This window comes from Pan troglodytes, chromosome 3, assembly GCF_028858775.2.
Source record: "Pan troglodytes isolate AG18354 chromosome 3, NHGRI_mPanTro3-v2.0_pri, whole genome shotgun sequence".
Lineage (NCBI taxonomy): Eukaryota > Metazoa > Chordata > Mammalia > Primates > Hominidae > Pan > Pan troglodytes.
The window spans coordinates 55,196,106-55,213,783 of record NC_072401.2 but is presented as its reverse complement, the minus strand read 5'-3'; the positions used below and the strand labels follow the sequence as shown (position 1 = coordinate 55,213,783).

At 37.2% G+C, this 17,678-nt stretch overlaps 1 pseudogene; it reads left to right on the top strand.

Moving 5' to 3' along the window:
- Positions 1–8,800: 8,800 nt before the first annotated feature.
- On the top strand, positions 8,801–10,908 carry LOC112209000 (10 kDa heat shock protein, mitochondrial-like; annotated as a pseudogene).
- Positions 10,909–17,678: the final 6,770 nt, after the last annotated feature.

Genomic DNA, 17,678 nt, shown 5'->3' with positions numbered 1-17,678 from the left:
AAAAAAAACAACCTCAAAAGAAATATTTGTTGAATGAATAGATGGATAGACAAATAGATGGGCATAGAGACAGATTGAAAGATCACACACATATCTTGCTATATTATCATGCTATATTAATCAGAGTAACACTAGGTTTGATAACAAACCCCAAAATTTCAGTGGCTTAATGCAACAGATGTTGGTTGCTTGGTCATATGATAATTTACTACAGGTTTTCTTAGTTGGGAAGAGACACTGTCTTCTCCATGGAAAAGAGAGCCCAGACTCCTCCTATCTTGGGGAGAGAGGGAGAGAACAAAGTAGAGAAGTCTCTTCTGCTTCTTACAAGTCTCAGCCTGGAAGGGGCACAGATAGACAACTTCTGGTCACATTCCCTTCAAAAGCACTAATTATTATCTGGAGGCAAAAAGGAGGTGCTGAAAAATGGAGTCTTTTTCTGGACACCCTCCTTCCAGTGACAATACCATATGTGAAAAGGAGAGTTCAAATTTTTACTAGACACCTTACATAAAACTGGCCACAAATATATATAATGAGCCAATCCAGACAACTCAAGCTAAAGTACACTCCAGTCCCCTGATCTGTACATCACTTGTTAATTATGCAGACTTCTACTTCATTTTGCCTATGAAATTATGGCCCTAATAAGACCTTTCTTGCACTGATTTGAATTATCAAAAGTAAAGTCCACAAACTCCTTCTTAAATTTCTTGAAGTTTTTATAGCTTTCTTACATTATTATATAGCTTTATTAAATAGTATATCAAAATTTTACATATAACAAAATGATCTGAGTATTTTTAATGTTGCCTTGACAACCAAAATTCTCTTCTAATCACCAAGCCTACTCTTATTTAATTATAAGTATTGTAATCTAAGGTAGCATGACTGCATACTCAGAAATAGCTTTGAAATAGTATTTTTAAATATAAATAATTTAAAATAGAACAGTGCTGGGCTTTAAACTATAGCTCAGTGGGTTTTTTTAAATTAGCATCAAAAGGAAGAAATAATACAAGGATCTTTAATTGATTTTAAGGAATTCTTGCTACATCTAAAGACAAGGATTACTAGTTAATCTCTTTGGATGTTTTATAAGCACAGAATATTACCTAAATAATTGCAAGCATATACTCAAATGACAGATGGAATAAACGGAAAAAAATTTTGCATGTAACAGTCAAAACAAATTCACTGAAGACCATAATCTTTACTTGGAAGTACTATAGGGAAATGGCAGTAGAATTATATTTCCACAAGATAATATTCTTGTGAGGGCACACTGATTTAATAAGTTGAACTTGTAGTGGGGATGCTGATTCTGCGATGGTGACTACTATGTTGACTATTTCTGCTCTCCTGAATAATCAATATGCTCTGCTCCCATCTAATGGCTGTTGATGCAATGAAGAAACATCTATTCGTTTCACCACCAGTGACCTCTTGCACCCTGATTGCTTCAGGGGGCAGATTTATTGTGCTCATCAGCACAGGTGGGTTGACCCGATAATTTATGTGGCCTTATTTTCCTTCCAGACAAGTGACTTGTTACTAATTTAAGGATTAAGTGATGTGGGAGTCAATTTTAGTAGAAAAGTTACACTGCTGATAAGTTTGCTTTCTACCATAAGATCTGTCTAGGATGAAAAAACATCAAAATTGATTACATATTGAGATTGGGTTTACAACACTACTGGCATCCAGTGATTACCCAGAAGGGTATATCTTCATTAGCTTGAAGGCAACAGAGATATGCAAACAATTTCTATCCCAGGAAGGCTCTTTAGCCTCATCCATTTCTTATTCGTCTAGTATTGGCATCTGTTTTCCTTTGGGGAGCTTCTTGGGCAAGGGGTGGCACTTAACACAAGTTAGGCTAATCAGACTCATTTGCTCAAGATTTTTAATCTTTTATGGATAATTTAGCAACTAAAATGGATGAAGATAATTCTTGAATATTCTGACAGGACTCATTAAAAAAAAACAGTCCTTTCATTCCTGCTCTCCTTTTTCTGGAGAGTTGCTAGTTCCTGAGGCTTGATGTTTCACCTTTCTTTCCATTTTGAGCTATCTGTCAAATGAACACATTTTTTTGCTTAAATTAACTGGAATCAGTTTCTGTGGCTTGAAACTCAGGAATCTGGTGATAGAAAGACTTTAACATTTGTGATTAAATAGTCATTCAAAGACAAGATTTTCAGGATTCAACTGGATGGCATTTTTTACAGTTGAACAATTTTACCGCATAGACAAATATGAAAGAAGGCCTCTCAAGTGTAAAGGATTTACAGCCATTTTAACTGGCAAAGAAGAGCCAAATTCAGGAGCCCTCTTCAGTGGGTATAGAGACATCCATGAGCAAAGCAGGGAAGTGAACTGCATGGACTAGGAGACTAAGTCTTTACATTATGAAATCCTTCAGATAATTGGAGTTTCATCAGTATTGCAGACAAGAATCCAGTCATTACCTCAGCTAATATCTTTTAGTTATTACATATTTGAGGAAATATCCCCAAAATGTCTTGAGATTTGGTAAATATTTTTGTGGTGGGTAAACATATTTTAAAACCAGGAAGATTTAAAATTAAGTATAAAAATACCTCAGAGAACCAAAACTATAAAAAAAATCCATAATAAAAATATTTTTATGATTTAGTAATCTCTTCATATTTTGTAATTTATGTACTTCTAGCCTTCAGAAAATGTGACCTATTAGTAAAATAATTCTTATAATTCTATTTTAAAACACAGAGATTTGTAATTTACATTGGTGATTTTAAATAGAAAGATTTTAGTTTATATATTATATATTTTAAAAAAAACAAAAGTTTCTCTGAGTTCTTGAAAAACTCAAATTTAATTTATTATAGTTAAAGGAATTATTCAAGAATTCAGGGAGGTTTTTTGTTTTCAGTAAGCCTGAAAACAGAAATACCTAAAAGAAAAAGAAAAATATTAAGCTTATAATATTACAGTTTTTTAAATATATATTTTAAGTTCTGGGATACATGTGCAGAACGTGTAGGTTTGTTACATAGATATACACGTGCCATGGTAGTTTGCTGTACACATCAACCCGTCATCTACATTAGGTACTTCTCCTAATGCCATCCCTCCTCTAGTGCCCCAACGGCTAACAGGCCCCAGTATGTGATGTTCCCCTCCCTGTGTCCATGTGTTCTCATTGTTCAACTCCCACTTATGAGTGAGAACATGCAGTGTTTGGTTTTCTGTTCCTGTGTTAGTTTGCTGAGAATGATGGTTTCCAGCTTCATCCATGTACCTGCAAAGGGCATGAACTCATCTTTTTTATGGCTGCATAATATTCCATGGTGTAAATGTGCCACATTTTCTTTATCCAGTCTATCATTGATGGGCATTTGGGTTGATTACAAATCTTTGCTATTGTGAACAGTGCTGCAATAAACATACGTGTGCATGTGTCTTTATAGTAGAATGATTTATAATCCATTGGGTACATACCCAGTAATGGGATTTCTGGGTCAAATGGTATTTCTGGTTCTAGATCCTTGAGGAATCACCACACTATCTTCTACAATGGTTGAACTAATTTACACTCCCAACAGTGTAAAAGCGTTCCTATTTCTTCACGTCCTCCCCAGCATCTGTTGTCTGCTGACTTTTTAATGATTGCCATTTTAACTGGTGTGAGATGGTATCATACTGTGGTTTTGATTTCCATTTCTCTAATGATCAGTGATGATGAGCTTTTTTTTATATGTTCGTTGGCCACATAAATGTCTTCTTTCAAGAAATGTCTGTTCATATCCTTCACCCACTTTTTGATTGGGTTGTTTGTATTTTCTTGTAAATTTGTTTAAATTCTTTGTAGATTCTGGATATTAGCCCCTTGTCAGATGAATATATTGCAAAAATTTTCTCCCATTCTGTAAGTTGCCTGTTCACACTGATGATAGTTTCTTTTGCTGTGGAAAAGCTCTTTAGTTTAATTAGATCCCATTTGTCCATTTTGGCTTTTGTTGCCATTGCTTTTGGTGTTTTAGTCATGAGGTCTTTGCCCATGCCTATGTCCTGAATGGTATTGCCTAGGTTTTCTTCTAGAGTTTTTATGGTTTTAGGTCTTATGTTTAAGTCTTTAATCCATCTTGAGTGAATTTTTGTATAAGGTGTAAGGAAGGGATCCAGTTTCAGTTTTCTGCATATGGCTAGCCAGTTTTCCTAACAACATTTATTAAATAGGGAATCCTTTCCCCATTGTTTTTTTTTTGTCAGGTTTGTCAAAGATCAGTTGGCTGTAGATGTGTGGCATTATTTCTGAGGCCTCTGTTCTGTTCCATTGGTCTATATATCTGTTTTGGTACCAGTGTCTTGCTGTTTTGGTTACTGTAGCCTTGTATTATAGTTTGAAGTGAGGTAGCTTGATGTCTCCAGCTTTGTTCTTTTTGCTTAGGATTGTCTTGGCTATATGGGCTTTTTGGTTCCGTATGAAATTTAAAGTAGTTTTTTTCTAATTCTTTGAAGAAAGTCAATGGTAGATTGATGGAGATAGCATTAATGTATAAATTACTTTGGGCACTATGGCAATCTTCACGATATTGATTCTTCCTATCCATGAGCATTCTTCACAATATCGATTCTTCCTATCCATGAGCATGGAAGTTTTTTCCATTTTTTGTGTCCTCTCTTATTTCGTTGAACAGTGATTTGTAGTTCTCCTTGAAGAGGTCCTTCACATCCCTTGTTAAGTTGGATTCCTAGGTATTTTATTCTCTTTGTAGCAATTGTGAAGGGGAGTTGACTCATGATTTGGCTCTCTGTTTATTATCGGTGTATAGGAATGTTCGTGGGTTTTGCACATTTATTTTGTATCCTGAGATTTTGCTGAAGTTGCTTATCAGCTTAAGGATATTTTGGGCTGAGATGATGGGGTTTTCTAAATATACAATCATGTCATCTGCAAACAGAGACAATTTGACTTCCTCTCTTTCTATTTGAATACCTTTATTTCTTATTCTTGCCTGATTGCCCTGGCCAGAACCTCCAGTACTATGTTGAATAGGAGTGGTGAGAGAGGGCATCCTTGTCTTGTGCCAGTTTTGAAAGGGAATGCTTCCAGTTTTTGCCCATTCAGTATGATATTGGCTGTGGGTTTGTCATAAATATCTCTTACTATTTTGAGATATGTTCCATCAATACCTAGTTTATTGAGAGTTTTTAGCATGAAGGGGTGTTGAATGTTGTCGATGGCCTTTTCTGCATCTATTGAGAGAATCGTGGTTTTTGTCATTGGTTTTATGTGATGGATTACATTTATTGATTTGTGTATGTAGAATGAGATTTGCATCCCAGGTATGAAGCTGACTTGGACGTGATGGATAAGCTTTTTGATGTGCTGCTGCATTTGGTTTGCCAGTATTTTATTGAGGATTTTTGCATCAAAGTTCATCAGGGATATTGGCCTGACATTTTCTTTCTTTGTGGTGGCTCTGCCAGGTTTTGGTAACAGGATGATGCTGACCTCATAAAATGAGTTACAGAGGAGTCCTTCTTTCTCTGTTGTTTGGAATAGTTTCGGAAGGAATGGTACCAGCTCCTCTTTGTATATCTGGTAGAATTCAGCTGTGAATCCATCTGGTAGTGGACTTTTTTTGGTTGGTAGGCTATTAATTACTGACTCAATTCCAGAACTTGTTATTGGTCTCTTCAGGGATTCGACTTCTTCCCTGATTTAGTTGTGGGAAGGTGTATGTGTTGAGGAATTTATCCATTTCTTCTAGATTTTCCAGTTTATTTGCATAGAGCTGTTTATAGTACTCTGTGATGGTAGTTTGTACTTCCGTGGGCTCATTGGCGATATCCCCTTTATCATTTTTTATTGTATCTATTTGATTCTTCTCTCTTTTCTTCTTTATTAGTCTAGCTGGAGTTCTATCTATTTTGATAATCTTCCTGGGTTCAATGATTTTTTGAAGGGTTTTCTGTGTCTCTATCTCCTTCAATTCTGCTCTGATCTTAGTTATTTCTTGTCTTCTAGATTTTGAATTTGTTTGCTCTTGCTTCTCTAGTTCTTTTAATTGTGATGTTAGGGTGTCAAATTTAGATCTTTCCCACTTTCTCCTGTGGATATTTAGTGCTATAAATTTCCCTCTAAACACTGCTTTAGCTGTGTCCCAGAGATTCTAGTACATTGTATCTTTTTTCTCATTGGTTTCAAAGAACTTATTTATTTCTGCCTTCATTTTATTATTTACCTAGTAGTCTTTCAGGAGCAGGTTGTTCAGTTGCCATGTAGTTTTGTGGTTTCGAGTGAGTTTCTTAATCCTGAGTTCTAATTTGATTGCACTGTGGCCTGAGAGACTGTTTGTTATGATTTCCGTTCTTTTACATTTTCTGAGGAGTGTTTTACCTCCAATTATGTGGGCAATTGTAGAATAAGTGTGATGTGTTGCTGAGAAGAATGTATATTCTGTTGATTTGGGGTGGAGAGTTCTGCAGATGTCTATTAGGTCTGCTTGGTCCAGAGCTAAGTTCAAGTCCTGAATATCCTTGTTAATTTTCTGTCTCATAGATCTGTCTGATATTGACAGTGGGATGTTAACATCTCCCACTATTATTGTGTGGGAGTCTAAGTCTCTTTGTAGGTCTCTAAGAACTTGCTTTATAAATCTGAGTGCTCTTGTATTGGGTGCATATATATTTAGGATAGTTAGCTCTTCTTGTTCCATTGGTCCCTTTACCATTATGTAATGCCCTTCTTTGTCTCTTTTGATCTTTGTTGGTTTAAAGTCACTTTTATCAGAGTCTATGATTGCAACCTCTGCTTTTTATTGCTTTCCATTTGCTTGTTAAATATTCCCCCATCCCTTTATTTTGAGCTTATGTGTGTCTTTGCATGTGAGATGGGTCTCCCAAATACAGCACACTGATGGGTCTTGACTCTTTATCCAATTTGCCAGTCTGTGTCTTTTAATTGGGGCATTTAACCCATTTATATATAAGGTTAATATTGTTATGTGTTAATTTGATCCTGTCATTATGATGCTAGCTGGTTATTTTGCCCGTTAGTTGATGCAGTTTCTTCATAGTGCCTATGGTCTTTACAATTTGATATGTTTTTGCAGTGGCTGGTACCGGTTTTTCCTTTCCATATTTAGTGTTTCCTTCAGGACCTCTTGTAAGGCAGGCCTGGTGGTAATAAAATCCCTCAGCATTTACTTGTCTGAAAAGGATTTAATTTCCCCTTCGCTTATGAAGCTTAGTTTGGCTGGATATGAAATTCTGGGTTGAATATTCTTTTTTTTTAAAGAATATTGAATATTGGCCCCTACTCTCTTCTGGCTTGTAGGGTTTCTGTAGGGAGATCCACTGTTAGTCTGATGGGCTTCCTTTGTGGGTAACTCAACCTTTCTCTCTGGCTGCCCTTAACATTTTTTCCTTCATTTCAACCTTGGCAAAATTGAGGATTATGTGTCTTGGGGTTGTTCTTCTCGAGGAGTATCTTTGTGGTGTTCTCGTATTTCCTGAATTTGAATGTCTTGCTAGGTTGTGGAAGTTCTCCTGTATAACACCCTGAAGAGTGTTTTCCAACTTGCTTCCATTCTCCCTGTCACTCTCAGGTACACCAATCAAACGTAGGTTTGGTCTTTTCATATAGTCCCATATTTCTTGGAGGCTTTGTTTGTTCCTTTTCATTCTTTTTTCTCCAATCTTGTCTTCATGCTTTACTTAAGTTGATCCGCTTGATCGATTCAGCTATTGATTCTTGTGTATGCTTCACAAAGTTCTCGTGCTGTGTTTTTCAGCTCCATCAGTCATTTATGTTCTTCTCTAAACTGGTTATTTTAGTCAACAATTCCTCTAACTTTTTTTCAAGGTTCTTAGCTTTCTTGCATTGTGTTAGAACATGCTCCTTTAGCTCGGAGGAGCTTGTTATTACTCACCCTCTGAAGCCTACTTCTGCCAATTCATCAAACTCATTCTCTATCCAGTTTTGTTCCTTTGCTGGTAAGGAGTTGTATCCTTTGGAGGAGAAGAGGCATTTTCGTTTTGGGAATTTTCAGCCATTTTGCTCTGGTTTTTCCTCATCTTCGTGGGTTTATCTACCTTTGGTCTTTGATGTTGGTGACCTTCGGATGTGGTCTTTGTGTAGATGTCCTTTTTGTTCATGTTGATGCTATTCCTTTCTCTTTGTTAGTTTTCCTTCTAACAGTCAGGCCTCTCTGCTGCAGGTCTGCTGGAGTTTGCTGGATGTCCACTCCACACCCCATTTGCCTGGGTATCACCAGTGGAGGCTGCAGAACAGCAAAGATTGCTGTCTGTTCCTTCCTCTGGAAGCATCTTCCCAAATAGGCACCTGCCATATGCCAGCCATGGTTCTGTCTTGCTGGTGTTCCAGGCTCCTGTGTGAGGTGTCTGTTGACCTCTGCTGGGAGGTGTCTCCCAGTCAGGAAACATGGGGGTCAGGGATCCACTTGAGAAGGCAGACTGTCTCTTAGCAAAACTCAAGCACTGTGCTAGGGAGATCCACTGCTCTCTTCAGAGCCGGCAGGCAGGAATAGTTAAGTCTGCTGAAACTGTGCCCATAGGCACCCCTTCCCTCAGGTGCTCTGTCCCAGGGAGATGGGAGTTTTATCTATAAGCCTCTGACTGGGGCTGCTGCCTTTCTTTCAGAGATGCCCTGTCCAGAGAGGAGGAATCTAGAGAGGCAGCCTGGCTACTGCAGATTTGCCTAGCTGCAGTAGGCTCCACCAAGTTCACTCTTTCCAGCAGCTTTGTTTACATTGTGAGGGGAAAACCACCTACTCAAGCCCCAGTAATGGTGGACCCTCCTGCCCCCACCAAGCTTGAGCACCACAGGTCGACTTCAGAATGCTGTGCTGGCAGTGAGAATTTCAAGCCAGTGGATTTTAGCTTGCTGGGCTCCATGAAGGTGGGATCTGCTGAGCTAGACCACTTGGCTTCCTGGCTTCAGCCCTTTCCAGTGGAGTGAACGGTTCTGTCTCGCTGGTGTTCCAAGCGCCACTGGGGTATGGAAAAAAAAACTCCTGCAGCTAGCTCAGTGTCTGCCCAAACAGCCGCCAGTTTTGTGCTTGAAACCCAGGGTCCTGGTCATGTTGGCACCCGAGGGAATCTCCTGGTCTGCAGGTTGCAAAGACAGTGGGAAAAGTATAGTATCTGGGCCAGAATGCACTGTTCCTCATGCCACAGTCCCTCATGGCTTCCCTTGGCTAGGGGAGGGAGTTCCCCAAGCCCTTGCACTTCCCAGGTGAGGTGACACCACACCCTGCTTCAATTCACCCTCCATGGGCTGCACCCACTGTCTAACCAATCCCAATGAGATGAGCCAGGTACCTCAGTTGGAAATGCAGAAAACACCCACTTTCTGCATTGATCTCGCTGGGAGCTGCAGACTGGAGCTGTTCCTATTCAGCCATCTTCTCTTTTCCAATATTACAGTTCTAAATGTCCTAATATGTTTAACTTGCTCTGTATATGGGTCTAAATATTATCCAAAAACTTTAAAAATTACTGAAATTTGACTAATAAGTAGAATAAAATTTGTAAATTAACTGTAAAAATGTCAGCATTTATAACTCTAATAGATTTTTTTTTGCTCATAAACAACCAAGAAAAAGGTCATATTGACAGAATTTAGAGTCTCTAAACCTGTTGTGTTAGCCCTGTTAACAGTAAGTGTTTTCCTACAATGAAAATGTATTATTCGATCTGCTGGTTTGGTTTTGTTTTTCTCAGCCTCAAAGTTAAACTTTTCCTGTGCTTTTCAAATACATAATTTGTTCTGAAGACACACACATAAAGTTATTAGAGCTTAAATTTGTTTTTCTGAAGAAACTGGTCTACTACTTTTTTTTTTTTTTTTGACATGGGGTCTCACTCTGTCACCCAGGCTGGAGTGCAGTGGCACAATCTCGGCTCACTCTAACCTCCATCTCCTGGGTTCAAGCGATTCCCCTGCTTCAGCCTCCCAAGTAGCTGGGACTACAGGTGTGTGCCACCACGCCTGGCCAATTTTTGTATTTTTAGTAGAGACAGGGTTTCACCATGTTGGCCAGGCTAGTCTCAAACTCCTGACCTCAGGTGATCCACCTGCCTCAGCCTCCCAATGTGATGGGATTACAGGTGTGAGCCACCATGCCTGGCTTACTACTTCATGTATTACCTAAACTCACAAAGGCAAGGAGAAGAAATTACATTAAATTAAAGAGTGTACTGAAAAGAGTACTGAACTAGTCATTGTTTGAGCTAAGTATGAATTTTAATCTGAACATAGTTAACTATAATTTTGGACATATCACTTAACCACTCTGTGAAATGAGAAATTAAACAATAAAATCTTCACAATTTTTGCCCACCCTAATATAAAATTCTATTGTTCTAAATGGAATTTAGACAGAAGATATTCATATCTTAAACTATGATTAATCTGTCAAAAACAGTTTTTAAAGAAAAAAAATCATGATTCAAAAATTGAATTCACTTCAGAGGGCAGGGCTGGCTGGCCTTTTTACCTGTCCCAAGAACCTGACTTCAGATCTTTTCTTGCAGCTGCAGTAGGGATGTAGAGTACGAGCTTTGATGCAGGAGTCTTGGCAGAACAAACATTTGAAAGTTTATTTCTCTCTTTGACTGAGTATTTATTGAAAGAACTGCAGCTGAAACTGTAGCCAAAGGAGGCATGATGCTTCCAGAACAAATGTCAAAGAAAAGTATTACATGCATCAGTAGTAGCTGTTAGATTAGTCTCTAAAAGAAAGGGTGGAGAGATTCAACCAGTTAGCATCCAAGTTGGAGATAAAGTTATTTTCCCAGAATATGGAAGCACCAAAGTGCTTTAGACAAGGATTATTTCTTATTTAGAGATGGTTTAGAGATGGTGACTTTCTTGGAAAGTATGCAGACTGAAATAAATCACCATTGAAATGGCATAATAGTGAAGCTGCCCATTCCACTAAAGTTCTGAAATCTTTCATTATGTACATAATTTCTACGTCTCTCTTTTGTAATAAACTAATAATAGCTAAACTAAAAGAAAAATGAATACAGTCCAGGAGGATCACTTGAGCTGGAGTTCAAACCCAGCCTGAGCAACATGGTGAGACCTCATCTTTACAAAACTGTTAGTAAAAATTAGCCAGTGTGTGCCCCACATCTGTGGTCCCTGCCACTTGAGAGGCTGAGAAAGGAGAATCTCTTGAGCCTGGAAGGTCACAGCTGCAGTGAGCCATAATCGCACCACCGCACTCCAGCCTGAGCAACAAAGTGAGACCCTGTCTCAAAAAAATAACAATAATACATGTCAAGGGTTTTATTTAACTCCTTGGTTAAATGAGGCAACCAGTGAGATATTACAAGTGCTTCAAAGAACATGAAATATACATTTGTAGGCAGAGAAGAAATGCTGAAATAAGCTTACAAATGGATGCAAAATTGGTAAAAACTAGTCATTATCCACAGGGTGATAATTAATTGTACTCCACTGCACAAAATGTGCATATCTTAGACTAAAATAATTTATATTACTATGAATTTTCTACAGGTTTACAACTCTACAAAGTTGTAAAATAGTTTAGTAAAAGCAAAAGTGCACACTGGCATGCCTTCAGTTAAAGGATATTTAATAATTTCTTTCATCCATTTCAAAATCTTCCAGAGTTGAAATATAAACTGAGTGCTCAATGGAATTTTGTAGGGGATCAATGATGGTAGAAGGTAGGAATAAGCGTTAGTTATTTACATCTTTAACTGTTATTCACTCTATTTATTGAATCATTTAGAATATGATTCTAATTCAAGTAGGAAAATGGATATAAAGGGGTTCTCGAAATACTTTATTTCCACAGAATTCCACAGCTCAATAAATAAAGCTCCAGAATTGGTCCAGCATGATCTGGAAGTCATACTTGATTTTTGCCTCTCCCTCAACTGCACATCGTGCCATTAGTTAATAGACTGGTTGCTTTTAACCTTAAAATGTATCTCAAATCTGTTTTTTTCTCTCTATCTTGACTGCCACTGACCTATTCCAAGCACCCTCAGCTTTTGTCAGAATGATTATCATTACCTTTCAAACGTGTAGCAGAAAACTATTTTAAGCTAAAATACTTTTTAAAATATTGATGTACTTTTTTCTTATCCTGTCTCCATTCAAACAAATTGATTCAGTTCTCACTGCCAGCTTGGAGGAGAGGGGCAGGGATGAAAGAGTTGTGGAATAGCAAAATATCAGAAATTGCTTGGAAATCTTCCAGGCCTTTGTTTCTAAACAGCTAATTCTTAAAGCTGGGAGAAAATTAGGTTATATTTAATACATAGCATATTTTTAATATATTTAATATATAGCATATATTTAAATATAGCATATTTAAATATATTTAATATATAGCATATATTTAAATATAGCATATTTAAGCCAGAATCATGATAGGAATATGATTTCCCCAAAACAAGAAATCCCCGATGTTACAAGGATAGGTTGAATAGTGAGAACAGAGAGTTCTCAGGGTGTAAATGCAAAGGAGATCTGTGACCTACTCTGTAAGCATAGCCCCTATAGCAGTTGGAATACTTCAGCAATAAAATGACTGGTGGGAATCTAGGCAACTTTGCAAAGAATTCTATACTCGAACCCTAGCAGACAGCCCTTGGATCTGAAGAGCCGTATTACAGAGAATAACTTATTCTCAGAAGTAAACAGCGTTTCAGAATGAACAGATGACTCGATAACCAAATGCTGTCACTTAAACTCCAGATTTTAGCATTGCGTAAGATTCTGCCGCTATGGTTAATAAAAAATCCAGAAAGATAGGAGTAACTTATAATAACTAAGGTTAGTTTTCAACCAGTGTAATGAGATGGGAAGCTTAAATTAGAAATTGAGTTAGAGAAAGTAAACGAAAAATAAAAAAAGAGAAAGAAAAAACAGAACTAAGAAAATACAAGGGACTTTCACTTCTATAAATATAGAGGCTTAGTTATTCTGAAAAACCATACCTACTCCTACAAAAGATCTTTAAAGTGCTGGATAAACTATTAGTTTTTATAAATAAACAGAAACACTTGAAAACAATCAAGGGAAATTTTTAGGGCTACCAAAAAGCAGGGAATGGAGCTGTAATTAGAGTATCCAGCAGTTGCTGAAGCAGTAGATGCCCTAGGTTTAATGGCCACATGAGACACAAAAGATAAGGACTTACTTGGCTTCAATAAGTTGGAATATTGGAACTGAACTTGCATAAAGTCAGGGCCTTTGAAAAGTAGCTAGAGCTTAAATGAAAAGCTATGTTAGGAAAAAAATATGCCTGATGGTAAAAGGAGACATAGAAGGTAATTTGTAAAAACCTCAGCTCAGCTCCATAGTGAAAAAGGAAACAAAACAAATATGGAAAATAGTCTATCTCATAAATCAGAATCATAGCCCTAATATCACATGGATTTGGAGTTTGAATATACACTAACTAGCTCAAGAAACCCCAAGCTAATAATTTGAAGTTGTTACAGGATTGAACTAATCCAGAACATGTAGCAAAATCAAATGGAAATCTCTAGAGCATGGGTAGATAAACTATGGCCAGCAGGCCAAATCTGTTTTTGTATAACCTGTGACCTCAGAATGGTTGGAAAAACGCAAAAGAATATTTAAAGACACCTGAAAATGATTTGAAATTCAAATTTCAGATTCTGTAACAAAAATTGTATTGAAACAGAGCTACAGTCATTTCTTTATTGCTTGTGGCAAATTTCATACAACAGCAGTGTTAGTGTTGAGTAGTTGTGACAGAGACTGTGGCACTTTCATGGCTTCACACTGCTTCTTGGTGCACTACAAATCACAGTGAAAAATGCATAGGTTGGAAGCATTTTGAGTGTCACACGTATTGCCTGTCTTTGTTTTGTGCTACTATAACAAAATACCAGACACTGCATAAATTATAATGAGCATGAATGTATTAGCACATGTTTCTGGAGACTTAGGCCAAGATCAAGGGGCTGGCATTGTGTGAAGGCCTTCTTGTTGTGTCATCTCACAGCTAAGGGCAAAGGTGGGCACAACAGAGAGAAAGGGGTTGATCTTTTATATCAAACCCACTCTCATGATAATAATATTACTTCATTCACTTCACCCCCCTGGCCTAATCATCTCTCATTAAGCCCCATCTCCCAACACAATGCATTAGGAATTGAAATTTCAATACATGCTCTTTAGAGGACACATTCAGCACATACCACTGCGTTTTATCTTATTTTTTTATTGTTATTGCGTACGCATCTTGCCAAAATATTATTAACAAACAAGAAAATGAAGAGAAAAACAGATTTTGAATATCACATTTTAAAAATAGAATGGAAAGTAGATTATTTTGTTATCTAAATCAATTGTAAGCATTGTGTTTTATACATGTTATTACGTCATTGCTACTTTAAAAGAATACAACATAGGTCTACAGTACCAGACTAAATAATTGCCACACTATCTTTGATGTACAATACTCCCTGAGTCAGAAAAATTTGAAACTTTAAAACAAAATATCTCAGTAGATTTTTCCCACAAAAGTCTGAAATGAATCTTCAACCAAAGTAAGTTTCCAAGTAGTTTCGTTTTTAGTCAAGCAAGAAAAGCCATTTACCAGGTGCAAGTTAATTACATTTTATTCAATTGTAGCAACAATAACAGCAAAAAAAAGATGTACAAAGAAAGTAAACTTGTTTAGATTATTAATATTTCTGTGAGAACAGTTGCTTAATAAGTTGAGGATGTTGGGAGTCAATTTTGGATAAATTAAGAAAGAAGGAAAATAATTTCTAGTGTTTTTCTTTGGCTCTTGATGAGTTGACAGTTGTTACCAAACACTATTCAGTTGTTGATGTTTATTTGATAATTTAATACTGACTTTGAAGTGAATAACATGAATTCATAGCCTCTATGAATGGTCTGAGTAAAACTGCAGTCAAGAATATTTTCAAAGTCGAGAAAACTCAAATTCAGTGTAATCTGAAGTGGAATCTACTAAACTGTGTAACAACTGATGCTAGCAAAAGTGTTCAGAAAAAAGGACAGTTGGACAAACTCATAAAGATTGTGAAAATATAAAGTGTTTAGAGGCAAGGGAAATTTATCAAAATGCTTACAGAGTAGCAGGAAGGGCAAGAATGTGGTCGAGCCTCAAGGACAAGTGGAACCAGGGACTGGAATGCTACCAAGCCTTCTCCCATTTCTGGTTCTCTCTGAGAGTTGGGTTTCTCTATCCTATTTTAGACTAGCTTTTTCTACATGCTTGGGTGGCTCACCAAAATGCCAGAACTTCATAACTTTGTTCCCAGAGAGCAACTACTAGTGACATTTTCTGGTTCCAAGTTTAAGAATTCTGAGAAAGTATACTGAATATAAAGAGGCTGGTGTCTACCCTATACCAGTCACCCATAGGGTAGGAGGCAGCCTCCATAGGAAAATAGCCACCGCCATCGAAACTAGTTGCTTAAAGCAGAGGAAAGAACACTTACCTGAAGAAAGGGATACTCTAGGCAGTTGAAACAGTTAATGTCCTTCACAATTTTCTAAGATATTTCTCTAGGCCAGCAGTTCTCAAAGTGTGGTTCACAAACTCCTAGGAGTCTGATCCTTTTAGATCTGTGGAGTCAAAGCTATTTTCATAATATTACTAAGATGTTATTTATCTCTTTTTTTGCATTTTGATTTTTCCATTGATGCTACAAAAGCAATTGTGGATAAAACTTCTGGTGCTTTAACACAAATGTAGGCAGTGGCACCAAACTATACTAGTAGTCATTGTATTACCACCATTCATGTCTTTATGAATGTCCTTAATGAAGCAGCAAAAATTCTTAATTTTTATAAAATCTTGATCTTGAACACACATCTTTTTCGTATAAATGAATGAAAAGTATGCATAAAGCATTTTTGCTGAATACCAAAGTAAGTGGTTGTTCCAAGGAAATGTATGTATGTGATGACTTGAATTGAAAGCTAACCTAGCCACTTTTTTATGAAACACTATTTTCATTTGAAAACATTATTAACAGACAAACTATGGTTATTTAGGCTTCAGTATTTGTGAGACATTTTCTCTATGAAGTTAGCATGTCATGTCAAACAAAACAAATTTGGCCAGGTGCAGTGACTCACACTTGTAATCCCAGCACTTTGGGAGGCTGAGTCTGAAGGATTGCTCGAGCCCAGGAATTCAAGACCAGCCTGGGCAGCACACAGAGACCCCATCCCTATAAAACATTAAAAAAAAAAAATTAGCTAGGCATGATGATACACACCTGTAGTTCCAGCTACTCAGGAGGCTGAAGCAGGAAGTTTGAGGCTACAGTGAGCCATGATCATGCCACTGCACTCCATCCTGGATCCTGGGAGACAGAGCAAAACCCTGTCTCAAAGAAAAAAAAAAGAAAAATAAAAACAAACAAAAGAAAGGAAGAAGGGAAGGAAAGAAGGAAGGAAGGAGGGAAGGAAGGAAGGAAAGAAGGAAGGAAGGAAGGAAGGAAGGAAAGACGGTAGGAAGGAAGGAAGGAAATAAAATAATTGACATTATTTGGTACCAGTAAGATTCAAGCTTTCAAGGGAATATCAGAATTCTGGGAAACTTGTATTTTTTACTATTAGTTTGATGGTTTCCAACGATTAAAGATTTTTCTGATGATATAGGTGAAGATGTTAACAAATGTGACTTTTTGATATTGTATAATGAAATATGTTAAAATTTGAATGAACTTGGTGAACCAATATTTTCTATGTGACCAATGCATTATGATATAAAATCATGCAGGGATAAAAGATATATTCAAGATATAAGATAGATCAATGGATTTTAATTTGACAGAATATGAAAATTACACTGAAATGCTTTTGGATTCTGTATTGCACCAAACTTTTAAGAAACTACTGCTTGTTGAGTATTCATGTAGTATAAAAGAGGACAGATCACAATTATCTGAAGGGGATCTTAAAATGTTCCTTCAACCTAAATAAACAGTTTGGCCAGGAGTGGGAGGGCAGGTTCTTAATAAGTGTTAGGGGTATAAAGGGATCCTAAGACCAAAAAGGTTGAGAAATGCTACTCTAAACTATGCATATGTAAATTTCTAAGGATAAGGGACATTGTCAGTGTCTTTGAGTAGTAAGGAATCTAATTCTTCCAAATATTACAGAAATATTTGGCATGATTTTACTATTTTTATTTTTTATTTACTAATTATTTTTATTTTATTAATTTATTTATTTATTTATTTATTTTTGAGACGGAGTCTCGCTCTGTCACCCAGACTGGAGTGCACTGGTGCGACCTTGACTCACTGCAAGCTCCCCTTCCTGGGTTCACCCCATTCTCCTGCCTCAGCCTCCCGAGTAGCTGGGACTACAGGCGCCTGCCACCATGCCCGGTTACTTTTTTTTTTTGTATTTTTAGTAGAGATGGAGCTTCACTGTGTTAGCCAGGATGGTCTGGATCTCCTGACCTCGTGATCCACCCACCTCAGACAGATACTCACTCTGTTGTCAAGGCTGGAGTGCAGTAGCACTATCACAGGTCACTGCAGCCTCAGCCTCCTGGACTCAAGTGATTCTCTCATCTCAGCCTTCTGAGTAACTAGAACCACAGCACATATCACCACACCTGACTAATTTTTTTGTGTTTTGTAGAGTCAGGGTC